Consider the following 14449-nt stretch of genomic DNA (forward strand, 5'->3'; position numbering starts at 1 on the left):
GCTGCCTAGGCCTGCTCCTGGAGATCTACCATCCTGCCGGTTTTCATTTCAACCCAAATTTGACACAACTGATGCTACTAATTAGCAGCTCAACAATATCTGTAGCTGTTGAATAAGGTGTGGTTTGTTAGGGTTGGAATGAAAACCTACCAGACAGTAGATCGCCAGGAAAAGGGTTGGGCAGCCCTGCGTTAAAATGTTTCCAAATCCCAGAACCAGATAATCGGGAAACCTGTTGGTGCTCATGCATCACAATGAAGACAGGTATTCCGAGTTCTGAAAGTAGTTTGCACCTGGTTTTATCCCACACTTTCAAACAAATGGTCAACATGGGATATACTGACAAATATTTTACAGATCCAGCAAATGTTCTTTCACAACTGCTTCAGAACAATTAGAGATCTTTTTGAGAGTATCAATGCCACCAGGTGTCCCTATTAGGAGGAAATGGTCCATTTAAAACTATAAAATGTGGTTTAATTGTATTTGCAATTTTCAATATTAAAATGACAATACATGAGTAGGAAAACTAAAATAAAATACAAAAGCAGTCACAGGGCTTTGAATTAATAAGCTAGAAAAAATAAAATAAGTATTTTTATTGTGTGTGATGCCTACCTGTTGGATATACAAACGCAATGCCAGGATTCTGCATTTTCATGACTCAACAATTGTGAAATAACAGCAATTTCACTCCATAGGGATGATGCTTATGAGTCATTTTGCAAGCCTATGAGACTGTGAACCCAAGGGTTGAATCAGCTCATCAAAATGATCTGATGCAGTTTCAATTAGCCTACTTGGTTTCACCCCGCCCGTCACTGCACATGCGCATCACTGTCCACGGTACCAGCGGGCCTCAGAATAGTTCTGAAGGTTCCAAAGTATCAGTAGAATCAGTTGATTCAAACGTTAATCCAAGCAAACCACTATCGTGTTAGTGAGGAAGTCAAATGTGCCAAAATTATTTGAATCCAAATTTAATGCACTGATGTAAGAACAAATTCTGGTTTACAGTATAATACCCTGGAAAAAGTATATATACTTTTTTTTTTTTTACAAAAAAGGTTCTTTTCATAGATGTACAGTATCTATTCCCACACAGATGCCCAAAGGCAACAAAACATTCCAATTTACATTTTTAAACAGGAAGGGAACATGTCATCCACTTTCAGGTATAGTGGGTGCAGTGTGCGTCAACATTGTGTGTAGTGTAGTGTGTGGCGTAGTGTGCAACAATTTGTGTGTAATACAGTGTTCGGTGTAGTGCGAGACAGCTTGCGTGTAGTGCAGTGTGCAGTGTAGGTGTACATTGTGTGAGTATTGCTGTAGTGTGAACGGTGAGTGTGTGCAGTGTAGTGTGCGACAACTCACTGCAATGCCCTACCACACCATCGACCGAGCAGAGCCAACATGTCCATTCTGATGACATGCTAGTAAAACATGCCTGCAGGGGTGTTGCAAAATGCAGCAAAGCATTTATAATGAACTTCCTGTTCACTAGATGGAATGTTTGAATAAACCCCTGGGCAGTTAGCATTATTTGCGCTGGCGCTGCAGAAGATGCATGGCCTCGGTCGTTGGTTAATTATGGGATGCTAATATACAAAAGAAGTTTCCCAATCTTTCATAAACAGAAATGTGCTACATTGCACATTCACTTATAGAGTGCTGTAACCTGGGCTGAGTCAAGAGAACAAAAAAAAACATTACGTGAAGGTGAATATCTGGTTGCACAAAAGATGCAAGTGTGTAATAATCCTGACAGAGTTTGCATTTTGGCAAATTAGGACCACATCCTCACGCAAGCAAACTTTAATTAGATGTGTGAGAATTTAGGGCGCAACTTCTTCATTGCATAGACTGTGAATGAAATGTTGAGCAGTTTCAAAAGGCTTATTCTTGTGCATTGTAAACGAATTCCAATACTAGGCAGAAAAAATAGGCAGAATACCAGTCTCCAGCGTAGACAAATACACTTATATAGCAGAGTTTGCGGAAAAATAAAAAACACATGAAAAAGTAGGTAAAAGACTGTTTGCAAGACAAATACAAAAAGATATAAAAACTTGTCCAAGACCCTTCCCTTCCCTTCTCTCCCCACCAGTAAGGAGGTCACACTCATGCCTGAAAGCATAGTAGGTACTCAGAAAGTCTTGGTGGATATTGGGCTAAGGGATGAAGAAGTACAAACTAGACCATTGGTTCTAAAACTTTAAAAAATGTAAAATATAGGACCCATATTAAAAATGTACTACCATTCAGAGACCCCTATCGAAAGCATATCCTAGTGAACTACAGACCAATTCCAGGACCCGCCTCATACACTCCTACATTTTGGGTCCTGGGCCATAGTTTAAAAAACAATGTACTAGACAAATCACAAAAACGAAATACAAATAATAAGCAGCCTATGCAATTCAAAGATATCAAATAGCAAGGTATCATCTATGGTGACATAGCTCAGAGTAAGACCGTGTCTGCAGTGGAGTGCGGTTCAACCGCCTGTGTGTCAAAGTGTCTTGAGCAAGCACTAACCTACCTAAAGCTCTGGCGAATGAAGGCTCAAGTAAAGCGCTATATAATGAGTCATTACCATTTACCATCTATATAAACTAACAAGAATTTTAACTAGAGAGATACCTGATAAGTGGAGCAAGGTAGCCCCCCATCGTATACTGGGGGGCTGTACTGATCCAAAACAATAAAGGTCCATCAGTTTAAAAAAATAAAATAAAGGCCCACCAGTTAAAAAATAAAAAAATTTTAAAAACATATCCTTTGGGACAAGTTGAAATTATTCACTGAAAAATGACAAACAAACAAAAACAGAATCTAAATAGCCAGCATGGTTCTTACAGTTTAAGGTCATGCAGGATAAACCTCTTGAACTTATTTGAGGAAACTACAAAGTGATTCTGTTCTAACAGGTAATATGTTATTATATATTTGGACTTTCAAAAAGCCTTTGACAAATATGGGGGTATTATTGTCTCAAAAATAAATAAATAAATAAATGTAACTGATCCGCAAATAAATGCAGCTGATCCATGATACATTCTTATACAGTCAATAGAGACAGAGCGAAATTATGTCCTGCCCACACCCGGAGGGGAAAGCAATTCAGCGCCCTCCATTGACTTTGCATTGTGTGAAGATGCCTCCCTTGTCACTTCCGTCTGCTAGCAAACAACAGGAAAATGCCTAAAAAGCTGGTGTGCGGTGGGATGCACTACCAACAGGGTAAAACAACCCAGAACTAAGTTTTTATAAGCTGCCGAACCCAAAAACTGAGCCTTTAAGAAGACAAAAGTGGATTCAGGCAATAAGACGTGAGGCATCAGCAGGAAGAATGGTAAAAACTGTGGGATCCTGACACTCAGTATGCCTACGTGTGCAGCAAGCATTTTGTTACTGGTAAGTCATATGTCCAAATGTCAGTTTTAGGCTAACTATATTTCTGTAAGCCACATCAGCCTTGAAGACTGTGCAGTCTGAGTTGGCTGGTTTATGGTGGTACACAACTTGCACCCATCCACTAACAAAAAAAGTTGTGGGCATCCAAAGAGCGGTAATTTTTCATTGTTGTATGAGTGTAGATTCCTAACAAAAGGTAAGACAAAGAACAAGCAATCAGCTTTCACTGGATACTGTTCTTGTGCCAAGCTTTTATTAGATCTTTTATAACATTGGGGATGTAACTTTCATAAAGCTGATGCTATGTGCCTAGATTATTCAGTTACAGTTGCTTATTTGGCCAGACAAACTGTAGAGGTTGAAGCTAACTAAGCTATGCAAGGCCTGGTTTTGATCTTTGTTAGGTTAAATGATGATCTTACCTGGTGATTCGATCAAATAGTTGTAAATACCAAAGTATTTCACTTTTGGCCATTCAGTTGGATCACTTCTCCAAGATAAGCAAGGTAAGGAGAAGGGACACTGAGACAGACCGACAATATTGAGTTTGTCAATATACCTTTTCCTCTCTGGTAGACATAGGGTGCTAAAATAATCCTTTGACATGCTGAAATCTAATGTTTTTAGCTAGCTACAGACATTCTGTTAGCATTTCAGCCTTTGGTTGCATATTGTGGCGCTATCACAAATTCCATCCCCTATTCACTTCCGGGGTTACGTTTCCGGTTACGTTCCCTTAATGCGTTAGTTAGCATCAAGCGGCCAAAACCAGAGTTCGTTTTTGAAGCTCATTTCCTTGTTGCTCACTAGCGCCACTACGGATGGCTCCAGTATAGGTGTTTTCATATCCGGTTTCCATGTAAGTCTACGGTACAAATGCGATCAAAATACAAAGTCAATATTTTTTTCTCACAAGAACAAATAGTCATAATAGGTGTATTTTATTCGTCTTATGACTGTCCATGGGTCGATTTCATGATTTATTGCGTCATTTGGGCGCAGTGCCAATATTTGTTCTGGACCAATGAGGTACAGCTTGCGTCACTTCCGGATTACTGCGGACGACTGAGCTACAGTAGGGGCTACAATCTGTGGTCACTGGGGTGGGAGGTGGCGTCTCTTGGCCTTGACATTGCGGCTCCGACCACAGTCTCTGCTCCGACCACGGTCCACCTGTGCGAAGTCAGAAAATGCAGGCATCCCATTTTGTAGTGGTTTCATTATAGCGTGTGCTATTTACAGCTGCACTAGACGACCATAAAATAATCCTCCTCTGAAGTTTTGCGGTAGCCAAGTCATTTTTACTATTTCCTTTAGCCCACTTAACCAAATAATTAGTTGGCAGAAAGCGTAATCAGCTAACGCTTATTTGCTATATGTGGTAGTCCAGTAGCCTATGCTAAAACAGTTCGTAACTTCGGCTACCAAGCCATTTGACTAGCTAGCTAACCCTAACCGGCAAATATTCCATCTGTCAAACGTGTTTGACGGCTTGTCAGTCGTGTACATTCCGTAAATGTCTACCTGGGCTAGGCTGCACGAATGTGACAAAGCTAGAAGCTAGCAAGAAAATAATAATAATTAGAAATTCAATGTACATTATTTTTGTCTTTATGCAACAGGTGGAAAACTTGCTCTTCAAAGTGCGTTGTCATATTTACACGCCTGTAGATCAGTTATTAAAATACTTGGTAGATTTGTTAATCACCGCTGACAGTGTTAATTTTTATTCGGTAAAAAGTGACTTGCGAACGGTCAGCTAGCGTCACCCAGCAAGTGAACACCTCAAACGGCGATGGAGTAGCCTAGTAGCAGTTACTGGCTCATTAACTGACTGTGGCGAAAACCTATGACGATTACTTGCTCGGTTAACAGCAGGTCTACCAGACAGTTATATGAAAATTAGCCTAGTCAAATCACCAGTAGTCTACACATCTCTGATTAACCATCAGTGCAGTCGATGTTCTTCCCTTGTAGTTCATATTGCTAATGCGTGAGCTAACCACGGATAGCTTACCTAGCTCATTGGCAAGCTGATATGCTAGCTAAGCATATTCGTTTTGCCGAGAAACATAAATTGAAGATAACTGAACATAATTGTATTATTAATGTCATACATATAACGTGATTACATGACACAGTACAGTCACGGATGGAAATTAAACTCCGTAAACATTTGATCATATATTTTTAAAACATAACGGCAGACAGTCAGCTAGCCTCAAGTTCATTCTGCAATCGTTCGTTCAGGTTGATGGGCTTTTCCGCACCGGACTGTCAAACACATTGTAAAAATCACAAGACCGCTTAACTCTATGGTTTTGGCTCCAAATCGAGAACATGGCCGCGCCCGCCATTGAGCTTCAAAACGTGTTTTACAGACCCACGGAGAGGCAATGAGTGACGTCACAGTAGCTTTGTCCATATTTTTTACAGTCTCTGTTCAAAACGTGTTTTACAGACCCACGGAGAGGCAATGGGTGACGTCACAGTAGCTTTGTCCATATTTTTTACAGTCTCTGGTTGCGCTCTGTCTCTGTGGTAACAGCACGGATGGAGCCAGAGACTGTAGTTTACCTTTGAGCAAGGTACCTTGGGAAGTGTAGTCCAGAAGGGAAAAGTGGGCTAAAAGATGAAACAGTATATTGGGAAAGTATTGAGTAGGTGTATGAAAGAAAGTTATTATATTGACATTATACAATGTCTTTGTCAGACCACACCTTTATTTTGCTAATTGAACATAGCTAATTGTTCATTCAAACTGTTCAAATGAGATAAACGTACAAACTTCGTCATTTGACACAACAGCAAAGTGGACTACAGCCTCACTGCGTATAGAGTTGAATGACTAGAACGCAGCTAAAAAGCTAATCGAAGGAAGCAGGCTCACCGGAAAGGCACTCGGGTTCCCAGAAGGCCATGGATCGAGAAATAGCGGCTACAAAATGCGACGTCCCTCCACGCAGACTTCCTTTCCGAGCTGGGTGCGTGACGAGTGACTGGGCTGGCCGCTTACGTTAAGGGCCTGGGCATAGCTAGTAGGCTATATACTTATTATAAATAATGCATGTTACGGCATCACAGGCGTGGTTTGGTCTGAAACCTCCTTAAACGTAAGTTATCTAGCTCACGTAATTTATCTAGCGAGTTATATGTCGTTCTGTCATTAATTGTTACTGCTGATTATCGATAGCAGCCGCATGTTAACTTTCCTCTTGGCGTAAACGGGATCTAGCTCGATATTTGTGTAGGGGTGTCATGGTTTAAGTATACAGTAATTCTAAATAGGTTATGTGCAATTGATTGAATAGTATTTCTGAGAAACTTGAAGTTAACGTAACATTAGGCTTTTCATTGTGCACGTGGTCGTGGCTCACTGATTTGCTACTACACGGCGCGCCTACGGTGCGTTTGACTAGTTCATCTTGAATGTGTGACTTCTCAGTGTTTTATTTTGTGACTTACCAATGTGTACGAAATCTGCACATATTCAGTCATCCAGTGAATTGCCTTTTATACTTTCAACGATATATTGGCGGCGCTGTAGTGTGGTAATTGGAACTGGGGTTGTACCTCCGGTTCCAGTTTAGTTCCCAGCTATGATAGTGCTGCAATACTCTTCAGCAAGGAATTTAGCATTATTTATCTCTGTAAGATGTCCTGTGTAAATCGATTTTGTTTAACAAAGTAATCTCGATCGCTGTCGCAATGGCTGTAGCTATTTAATGAACCTAATGCAATCTCCATAGGGATTGGAAAGAAGATCTGATCTCCGAGAGATGGATCCTAAGCCCGTCCTCGCATATCCCGTTTCTGGCTTCATGGTCATAGCCAGGTGATTGAATTCATTACAGTACAGTGTGCAATGTTGTGTTTGACTGGAGCCTGTGATGAGTTTAGTTATCCCTGTCTGAACAATGACAGTTGTTGAAACAATTTATCTCTGAAGGCTGATAAAATGCTGCTGGTGCCCCGCAATTTTAATGTTAAATTGGACCACTACCATGTTGGAAGAAATCAGTTTTGTTTTCCCACACGTTAACGAATTTGCCGCATTTGTTTTCAGCGAGGAGACCAGGAAGTGTGTTTCAGTGTGTTGACCTGGAAGAGATTCCCTAAATTATGGTGAGTGGATTATACCCATCGTCTTTGGCGTTGACGCGCATTGTCTGAATGCTAACGGTCGTCAGAGTACAATGCCGAGAAGCCGCGACTTTAGCAGATGTGCTCCAGACCAGGAGGTACTTTATTCAAGTGGTTTTCAATGATGATAACGCTACATAGGAAGTGCCGTCTGATGCGATAACTGACGATGGATTAGCGTTGTCCTGAGAAGCACAGTCTTTGAGGAGGTAGCCGTGCCAAATAACTAGTCGCGTGGCTAATTCTAACTTTTCTGCTTTCAACAGGGTGGGAGATGGAGGATGGGGCGCCTACAGTCACTTATTCAAACTGAGTGATTGCAATAATGGTCATCTTGGCCACGTGCCAGTTCTTGCATCAAAGTGAATGCAAAGGTAACTAATTCCTCGTGGTGGGGGTGGGGGGGGGGGGGGGGGGGGGCGGGCGGGCGGCGGCAGTGGTATAATTTCCACAAGCCTGTGATGATATGAAGTTATCCCTGTCTGAATGTCTCTGTGGACTCTTGGTATTCTGAGGCTTGTTTGACTGTTGGGGGGAGGAATCAATTTTATTTTTATTTTTATTTTTTAATGTGGCCAGGAAATTGGCAGCCATTTCAGCTTTCCTGGAGACTGTAGCTTTGTGTGATGAACTTGCCTGTAGGTGTGGATGTAGACTAACTGAAGATTTTTGTTTCAGGGGCTTCAAAGAGTACGGCTTGAAGAACTTGAAGAAAAGCCTTGGAAGAATCTGTTTTTGGCTTTATTATAAGATCAAATGAATTCTGCAGAGAATGAATGAGAGTTGAACTTATTTCTCATTTGCAGTGCAGGGGTGGGGTGGGGTGGGGTGGGGGGGGGGGCTGAACTTAATAGCAATGACTAACATTTCTGATCAAATAAATGCATGTTGACTCTATACTGTAGCTATGTTCCTTCATTTGAAAGATTTTAATTTGAATGAAGAAATGTCTATCAAGACCTGTGTCTTTAAACTCTTCGTCAAGCAGAGGTTTCTTTCTTGGGTTTTAGGGGGTCACAAACTACACGCGTTACTGAGCCAGTGATACGTTTGACCTCTCTTGACTCGTCACAATTAAGCATAGGCAATTCGTATGTATTAAGGGTACATATCCACATTTTCCTCAACATACTTTTGCAAGGACCTATTTGTAAAAGGCAGGTGTTTGGCCCTGGTTTGTAAACATTGCAGACATTTAGCAGACGCTCTTATCCAGAGCGAAGTGCGCAACTTTTACATAGCATTTTACGTTGTATCCATTTATACAGCTGGACGTACACTGAAGCAATGCAGGTTAAGCACCTCGCTCAAGGGTACGATGGCAGTGCTCTACCCAGGAATCAAATTTATGACCTTTCGGTTACAAGGCCAGTTCCTTACCCACTGTGCTACACTGCCGTAAGCATCTAGTTCTTGAGCAGTGCAGGTCATCCAGTTTTCACTTCAGTCTCTACACTACCTTTGGCTCTTGGCAGGACTCTTCTCTATAATAATAACTTTATGTATATAGCACCTTTCATACAGAGTATGTAGCTCAAAGTTCTTTGACAGACCAACACAGTCATACCACAATATCAGAATAAAACCGTATCACCGTGAACCATCTGTATTCCTGCGTCGCACGTTTGGCGGTTTCTGTAAGATTCTGATCCCGCGTCAGGGTTTAACCTCCGTCTGCTTGGTTGTGTTACCCGGAGGCTTCCTTCTGTTCCTGGTGCATCTCGGGCCGTCTTTTAAAGAGGTCTTCAGGCTGTAGACCAGGGATCAGTAACTCTCGGTCCTCGAGGGCCGAGAACTGCTGGTTTTCCACCCTCCCTTTGCCTGGGAGTCGGTTGTGAAGACGGTCTGGCCAATCGGTAGCACTAATTACCCGGGAGAACAGAAAACCTGGGCTGGATTTGGAATCGAAGGCCAGAATCGATGACCCCTGCTGTAGACTAATTAAAGACCGAGTGGAAAAGTTTGAGTACGATTTCAAGAACACCCATTCGAGGCACTAATTTAAAATTCTGCAGATTTCTTTAGTGCATTAAGCTTGGAAAATATTTTCCCCTGGCGTGTGAGTGATGTGAAAAGTTGACGTCCTGAAGTAACTGGGATTGAGGTCAGTTATTCTGGCCAATGAGGCGCACTGTCCCAGAATGCACTCTCTGAAGGCTGCGTTAGAGACCGCAGCTTAGTTTAGCAGCACTGTGGCAGGCCTGCTCACACAACTGGGGGAAAAATCATGATCTTGTCTTGTCCAAAATCCGGCTGAGGCCTTTGAAAGCGGCAGATGCTTGATTTGCATGATTGGCAGTGTGGTAGCGTTTTTCGTGGAGGGGTTGGTATGAAGTGACTCCAGATGCTCTATGGGGCAGGCAAGGTCAGGTTCTATAATTATTAAAAAAAAAAAAAAAAAAACTTGAAGTGTTGATTTATTGAAGTAATTTTCTTTTCCCAAGTGCATAGATTAACAACAATTTGAATTTGGGGGGAAATGACGGTGATCTTTCAAAACATGGTGTGCTTTTGCGTTACTAAAATTAAAATGCATAGTACTCTGGTTAGGTCAGTAATATCTAATGCGGGATGTTTTTCTGTTCCCTTGCATTTTAGGTCCTCTGGGGCCTTTCCCTGGTCTTGGGCTTTTTATCGCTACTCATTGCTTTGAAATAATTTGGTTTGGCAGAACATTTTACTGCATTTTAATTCAATCAAGACCTCCCTCCCTTCCCTAACAAACTCAATATATTATGATGTGAAAGATGTAATATTCATTTTTAACAGCCTATGATTTGAAAGGAATAATCTTAAACTATGATTTGATAGCTTTCTATCTTGATTTGCGTTACAATTGGATTGCCTTGAATGAACCTTTGAATGCGAACCCTGTGTGTGTGTATAAACCTGGCTTTCTGCCTTCAACTGCACACGCCATGTTGTACACACGCTGCCATAAAGGTAAGGCTTCACGATAGTCTTCATCTTCACATTACATTTATTTAGCAGACGCTTGGAATAATCATTGGAACAACTACAAAACACAGGTTCGATAAGGTACAGTACTCATTTCGTACAGCTATGTATAGCCAAGAACACAGTTCAATTCACGCAGTGCACATTATTCTGACCTAACTAATGCCAAGCCAAACTAGGGAGAAGAACAAGCTACAATAGTGTGCTTTGCTGCATGGTTACACATAGTCTATTGCACAGTAACAAAGTGCAGCTTTGCTTCACTTACAATGAACCTTTCCTATCGCCAGAAGCTGATGTTGAATAAAGCTGGCACACCTTGATTCTGCTAATTGTAAGTCTAGTCTGTGCTGTGTCCCTTCATCTTGCCACCTTTCATGATGTCGGGGTGGCAGTGTAGTATAATGAGTAAGGAGGTGGTCTTGTGACCTGAAGTTCGCAGGTTTGATTCCCGGGTCGGGCGCTGCCATTGTACCCCTGAGCATGGTACTTAAGCTGCATTGCTTCCGTATATATACAGCTGTATGGATGCAATGTGAAAATGTGAGGACAAGAGCGTCTGCTGAATGCCTGTAATGTAAATGATCTACTTGCCTGTGTAGCCAGAAATGTCATTGCTCACCAGAATGTGCAAAGCATAATGAATTAACACTTTTGTGATATCATTGCCTGGACTTGGTCCTGAAATGAATTGGTTAAGTTGCTGCTTAATTTTTTTAATGCATATTTTAGCGCTGTATACACCCTGTTTCTTCCATGGGGTGAGAGAGCAGTGCCATTGTCACTGAAATGTTGAGTGAGGTGTAGTCTACAGTACCTGTGCATGGGCATCCTGGATGGTACATCCAGCTAAAGCATTATTGCAGTGTGCAGTGATGCACCCCATGGTCTGGAGTAGAGGTTGTTATGGCAACAGAGGGTGGAACAACTCTATATTAATACCCATAATTTTGGATGAGATGTTGGATGACAGGTGTCCACAAACTTTTGGCCATGTAGTGAGTATATATAGTGATATTAATAATATTTGGTACAAATACATTTTTTCTTGATCCAGGATAAAAGAGTATGGTAGAGTAAATGTGTTACATTTCGCCTGTATGTTATTTTTCCTATAATGTTTTCTTTAAAGCTACTAGAACTGTGTGAGAGAATAGTACTTTGAGACGGCTAAACTATTAAACAGCTGTCAAAATCCATTGTGTCACGCAACGTCGGAGGGCGGCGTGCAACTTTTGAACTCCGCGAATGTAAGAAGATTGAGCAGGGGCGAAAATGAATTTCCATTACAGGAATTTACAACGTGCTGCTGTCCCACTTCAAAGGGCAGCTCCGTTTTTTTAAGAGCTGCACTGCCGTGTCCCTGGAAACGAGGCGGAGTGGAATCAGACCGCACACAGCTGGCCCTGGCAGTCAGCGTGAACTGGGGCTCACTCGTCGAGCCATGTGAGGACAAGGCCCGGGCACTTTTCCTTCAATTTTAACGCAATCATAGAGAGAAATGGGCTTCGTGCTGCGTTCACGCTCACTAAAAGCCTCCATTTTAATGATGGTAGGCTACATGGTGGGATGTGCTCATCTCTTATTCCAACGCATATAATTAAGTGTCTAAGTTTTGGGGTAGTGACAAAATCCTTTGCATAAATTAGAAGTGATGCTGACTATAGACAAATTTGGGCCAGATGGCGGTACTTCTGTTTTGTGTCCTGCTCCCCCTGTTTGATTGTATTATTGTTTTCAATTGTTCAATTATTGTTTTTTGGTTGTCTCGTTTTCCCTTCCCTCTCTGTGGCCTGATTGTTCATTGTGCCCTCCTGTGTCTCGTCAGTGTCGTATCTATTTAAGTTCCCTTCTTCCTTGACTCAGGCTGGATCCTTGCGTGTTTGGGTCGACTCCCCAGTTCCATGCACAACTTTTATCCTGAGCTTTCTTTGTTTTCACGTGTTTTCAAGTTTACCTTACGTTTATGGTTTGTCCTTCGATATCCTTTATTCCACGTTTGTTCTGGATGTGTGGTGTTTTTCACGAGCTTTGGAGTTTTGCATTTTGCCCCCCACTTCGCGTTGTCCAAACCCCCCACGCACCCCGACACAAATGATTTAATCAATGCTATTAACGTCTTTAATCAACGTTTATTCAAACGTGTTGACTTCCGCTTCGCGTACTGGTGTCATTCGTACATATCGACCCCTTATTCGAAACAACGCTAAGCATGCGTAATTGTGTGTGTTTATTCACGTAGGCTCTAGACTGGACAGTGTTTCCATTATTAGCCCTCCGGCTAAATCACCGTAAGATAAGTACCAAACCAGGACCACGGTATTAAGGCACACGGAAGGCTAGGTCTAAAGCAAATGAACCGTAGAAAGGCTGATTTGACATGAATTTAATCGAATTTAACATGGCGTTATTACTTGAAAATTAGGAGCTAGCTAGCTCGCTACAGAGTCTTGCTAGCTACATTAATAGCTAATACAGCCACACACAGGCTACTTAGTGAACTAACGTACCAGTAACTTGCACGTATAAAACAATGCCGACATTTAAATCGTGATAGCGTTTTGTCAAATTAGTGTTCGACCGGTAGAGGAAGGCAACAGGTTTTGTGCTGACACAGGCAACTTTATGTAAGTATTTACGCACACTAGCAACATGCGGACCAAACTGGAATGAAAATGTTTTTATATCTTCTCCTGTGTGGCTCAGAAAAAAAACGAGAGTACTTCGTTAAGTGTGAAGAAATTTTATAATGTAGAAGAACTGTCCAAAATAGTTTGGGCAGGGTAGTTTTGAATGGGCTTCAATATGGAAGTTTGCTTTTTGGCACCAGAGGCTTACTAAACTGCAATACTGGTAACCATTGGTGTTTGCAATCTTCATGGAGCATGCTAGTCCCTGGACCCCTGGCGTTGACCCATTTCTTCATGACAACTCATGCAGGAAGTCACAAGATCCCAGAAAAACGTCAAAAGAAGTACAGGCCTCTCTGGCCTCAGCTAAGATCAGTGTTCATGACTCCACAATAAGAACTAGACTGGACAAAATGGTATTCATTGAAGAGTAGCAAGGTGAAAACCACTGCTAACCAACCAAAACATTAATGCTCATCTCACTTTTTCAAAAATGTGCCCATATGATCCCCAGGTCCTTTGGGATAATGTTCTTTGGACAGATGAGTCAAAAGTAGAACTTTTTGGATGACACGGGTCCCATTATGTCTGGCATAAAGCAAATGCAGCATTTCACTTAGAACATCACGCCAACGGTCAAACATGGTGGCGATAGTGTCATGGTGCCGAAATCAGGAAGGGGGCAAATACTTATTCACAGCACTGTGTCTGAAAGTAGAATCATTGAGGAATACACCACCAGAGGGCAGTGTTTGCTTGAATACAGGAGGCTCATTGAATTGTGAATCAACCATGAACTAAGGAATCAACAGTCAGTATATAAAAATAAGAACACTGATTTACATTTAATTTCCTTTAATGTGATCACACGTTTGAGTATTACAGATGTGCAGACAAAACATTCACCCTAAAACAAAATCCTCAAAGATTGACTAAATATATGTGGCCCTTTTTTAGAAAGCTAACTGCCAGACGACAGATAATCCAAACTGCCAGCCCCCCAAATGCTGTGACTCTGCTACAGACATTGCATTGCATTAACATCAGGAATATATTTGCCAGCTATTCTCATTATTAAATCTGTGTTTAAGTAACAGATGTTTGTCATTGTAACAGGCAAAGCGAAAAATGGCAAACCTGAATACAGCTATAATTCCATATTCACAGTTTGAATCACCATTTGTTAATGTTGTGCAATGGTTAGGCAACTAGGGTTGTAATTTCAAAGGTTGTTCTTGTTTGTGTTAGTGTTAAGCAGATTAACCTACTGGGTACATGTTAAACTATGCGGTCGTTCCCTG

At 41.6% G+C, this 14449-nt stretch overlaps 1 long non-coding RNA gene and 2 other non-coding genes across 3 annotated transcripts; all 3 read left to right on the plus strand.

The window, feature by feature from the left end:
* The first annotated feature begins 6392 nt into the window (after window positions 1–6392).
* On the plus strand, window positions 6393–10552 carry LOC135249056 (uncharacterized). Its single transcript, XR_010328549.1, has 5 exons — window positions 6393–6530; window positions 7167–7252; window positions 7484–7542; window positions 7827–7934; window positions 8239–10552. It is a non-coding gene; the product is annotated as an uncharacterized LOC135249056 (long non-coding RNA).
* On the plus strand, window positions 7678–7751 carry LOC135249576 (small nucleolar RNA SNORD49). The gene has a single exon (XR_010328733.1). It is a non-coding gene; the product is annotated as a small nucleolar RNA SNORD49 (small nucleolar RNA).
* On the plus strand, window positions 8011–8081 carry LOC135249573 (small nucleolar RNA R38). Its single transcript, XR_010328730.1, has one exon. It is a non-coding gene; the product is annotated as a small nucleolar RNA R38 (small nucleolar RNA).
* Window positions 10553–14449: the final 3897 nt, after the last annotated feature.

Source organism: Anguilla rostrata, chromosome 2 (assembly GCF_018555375.3).
Source record: "Anguilla rostrata isolate EN2019 chromosome 2, ASM1855537v3, whole genome shotgun sequence".
In the NCBI taxonomy this organism is placed as follows: domain Eukaryota; kingdom Metazoa; phylum Chordata; class Actinopteri; order Anguilliformes; family Anguillidae; genus Anguilla; species Anguilla rostrata.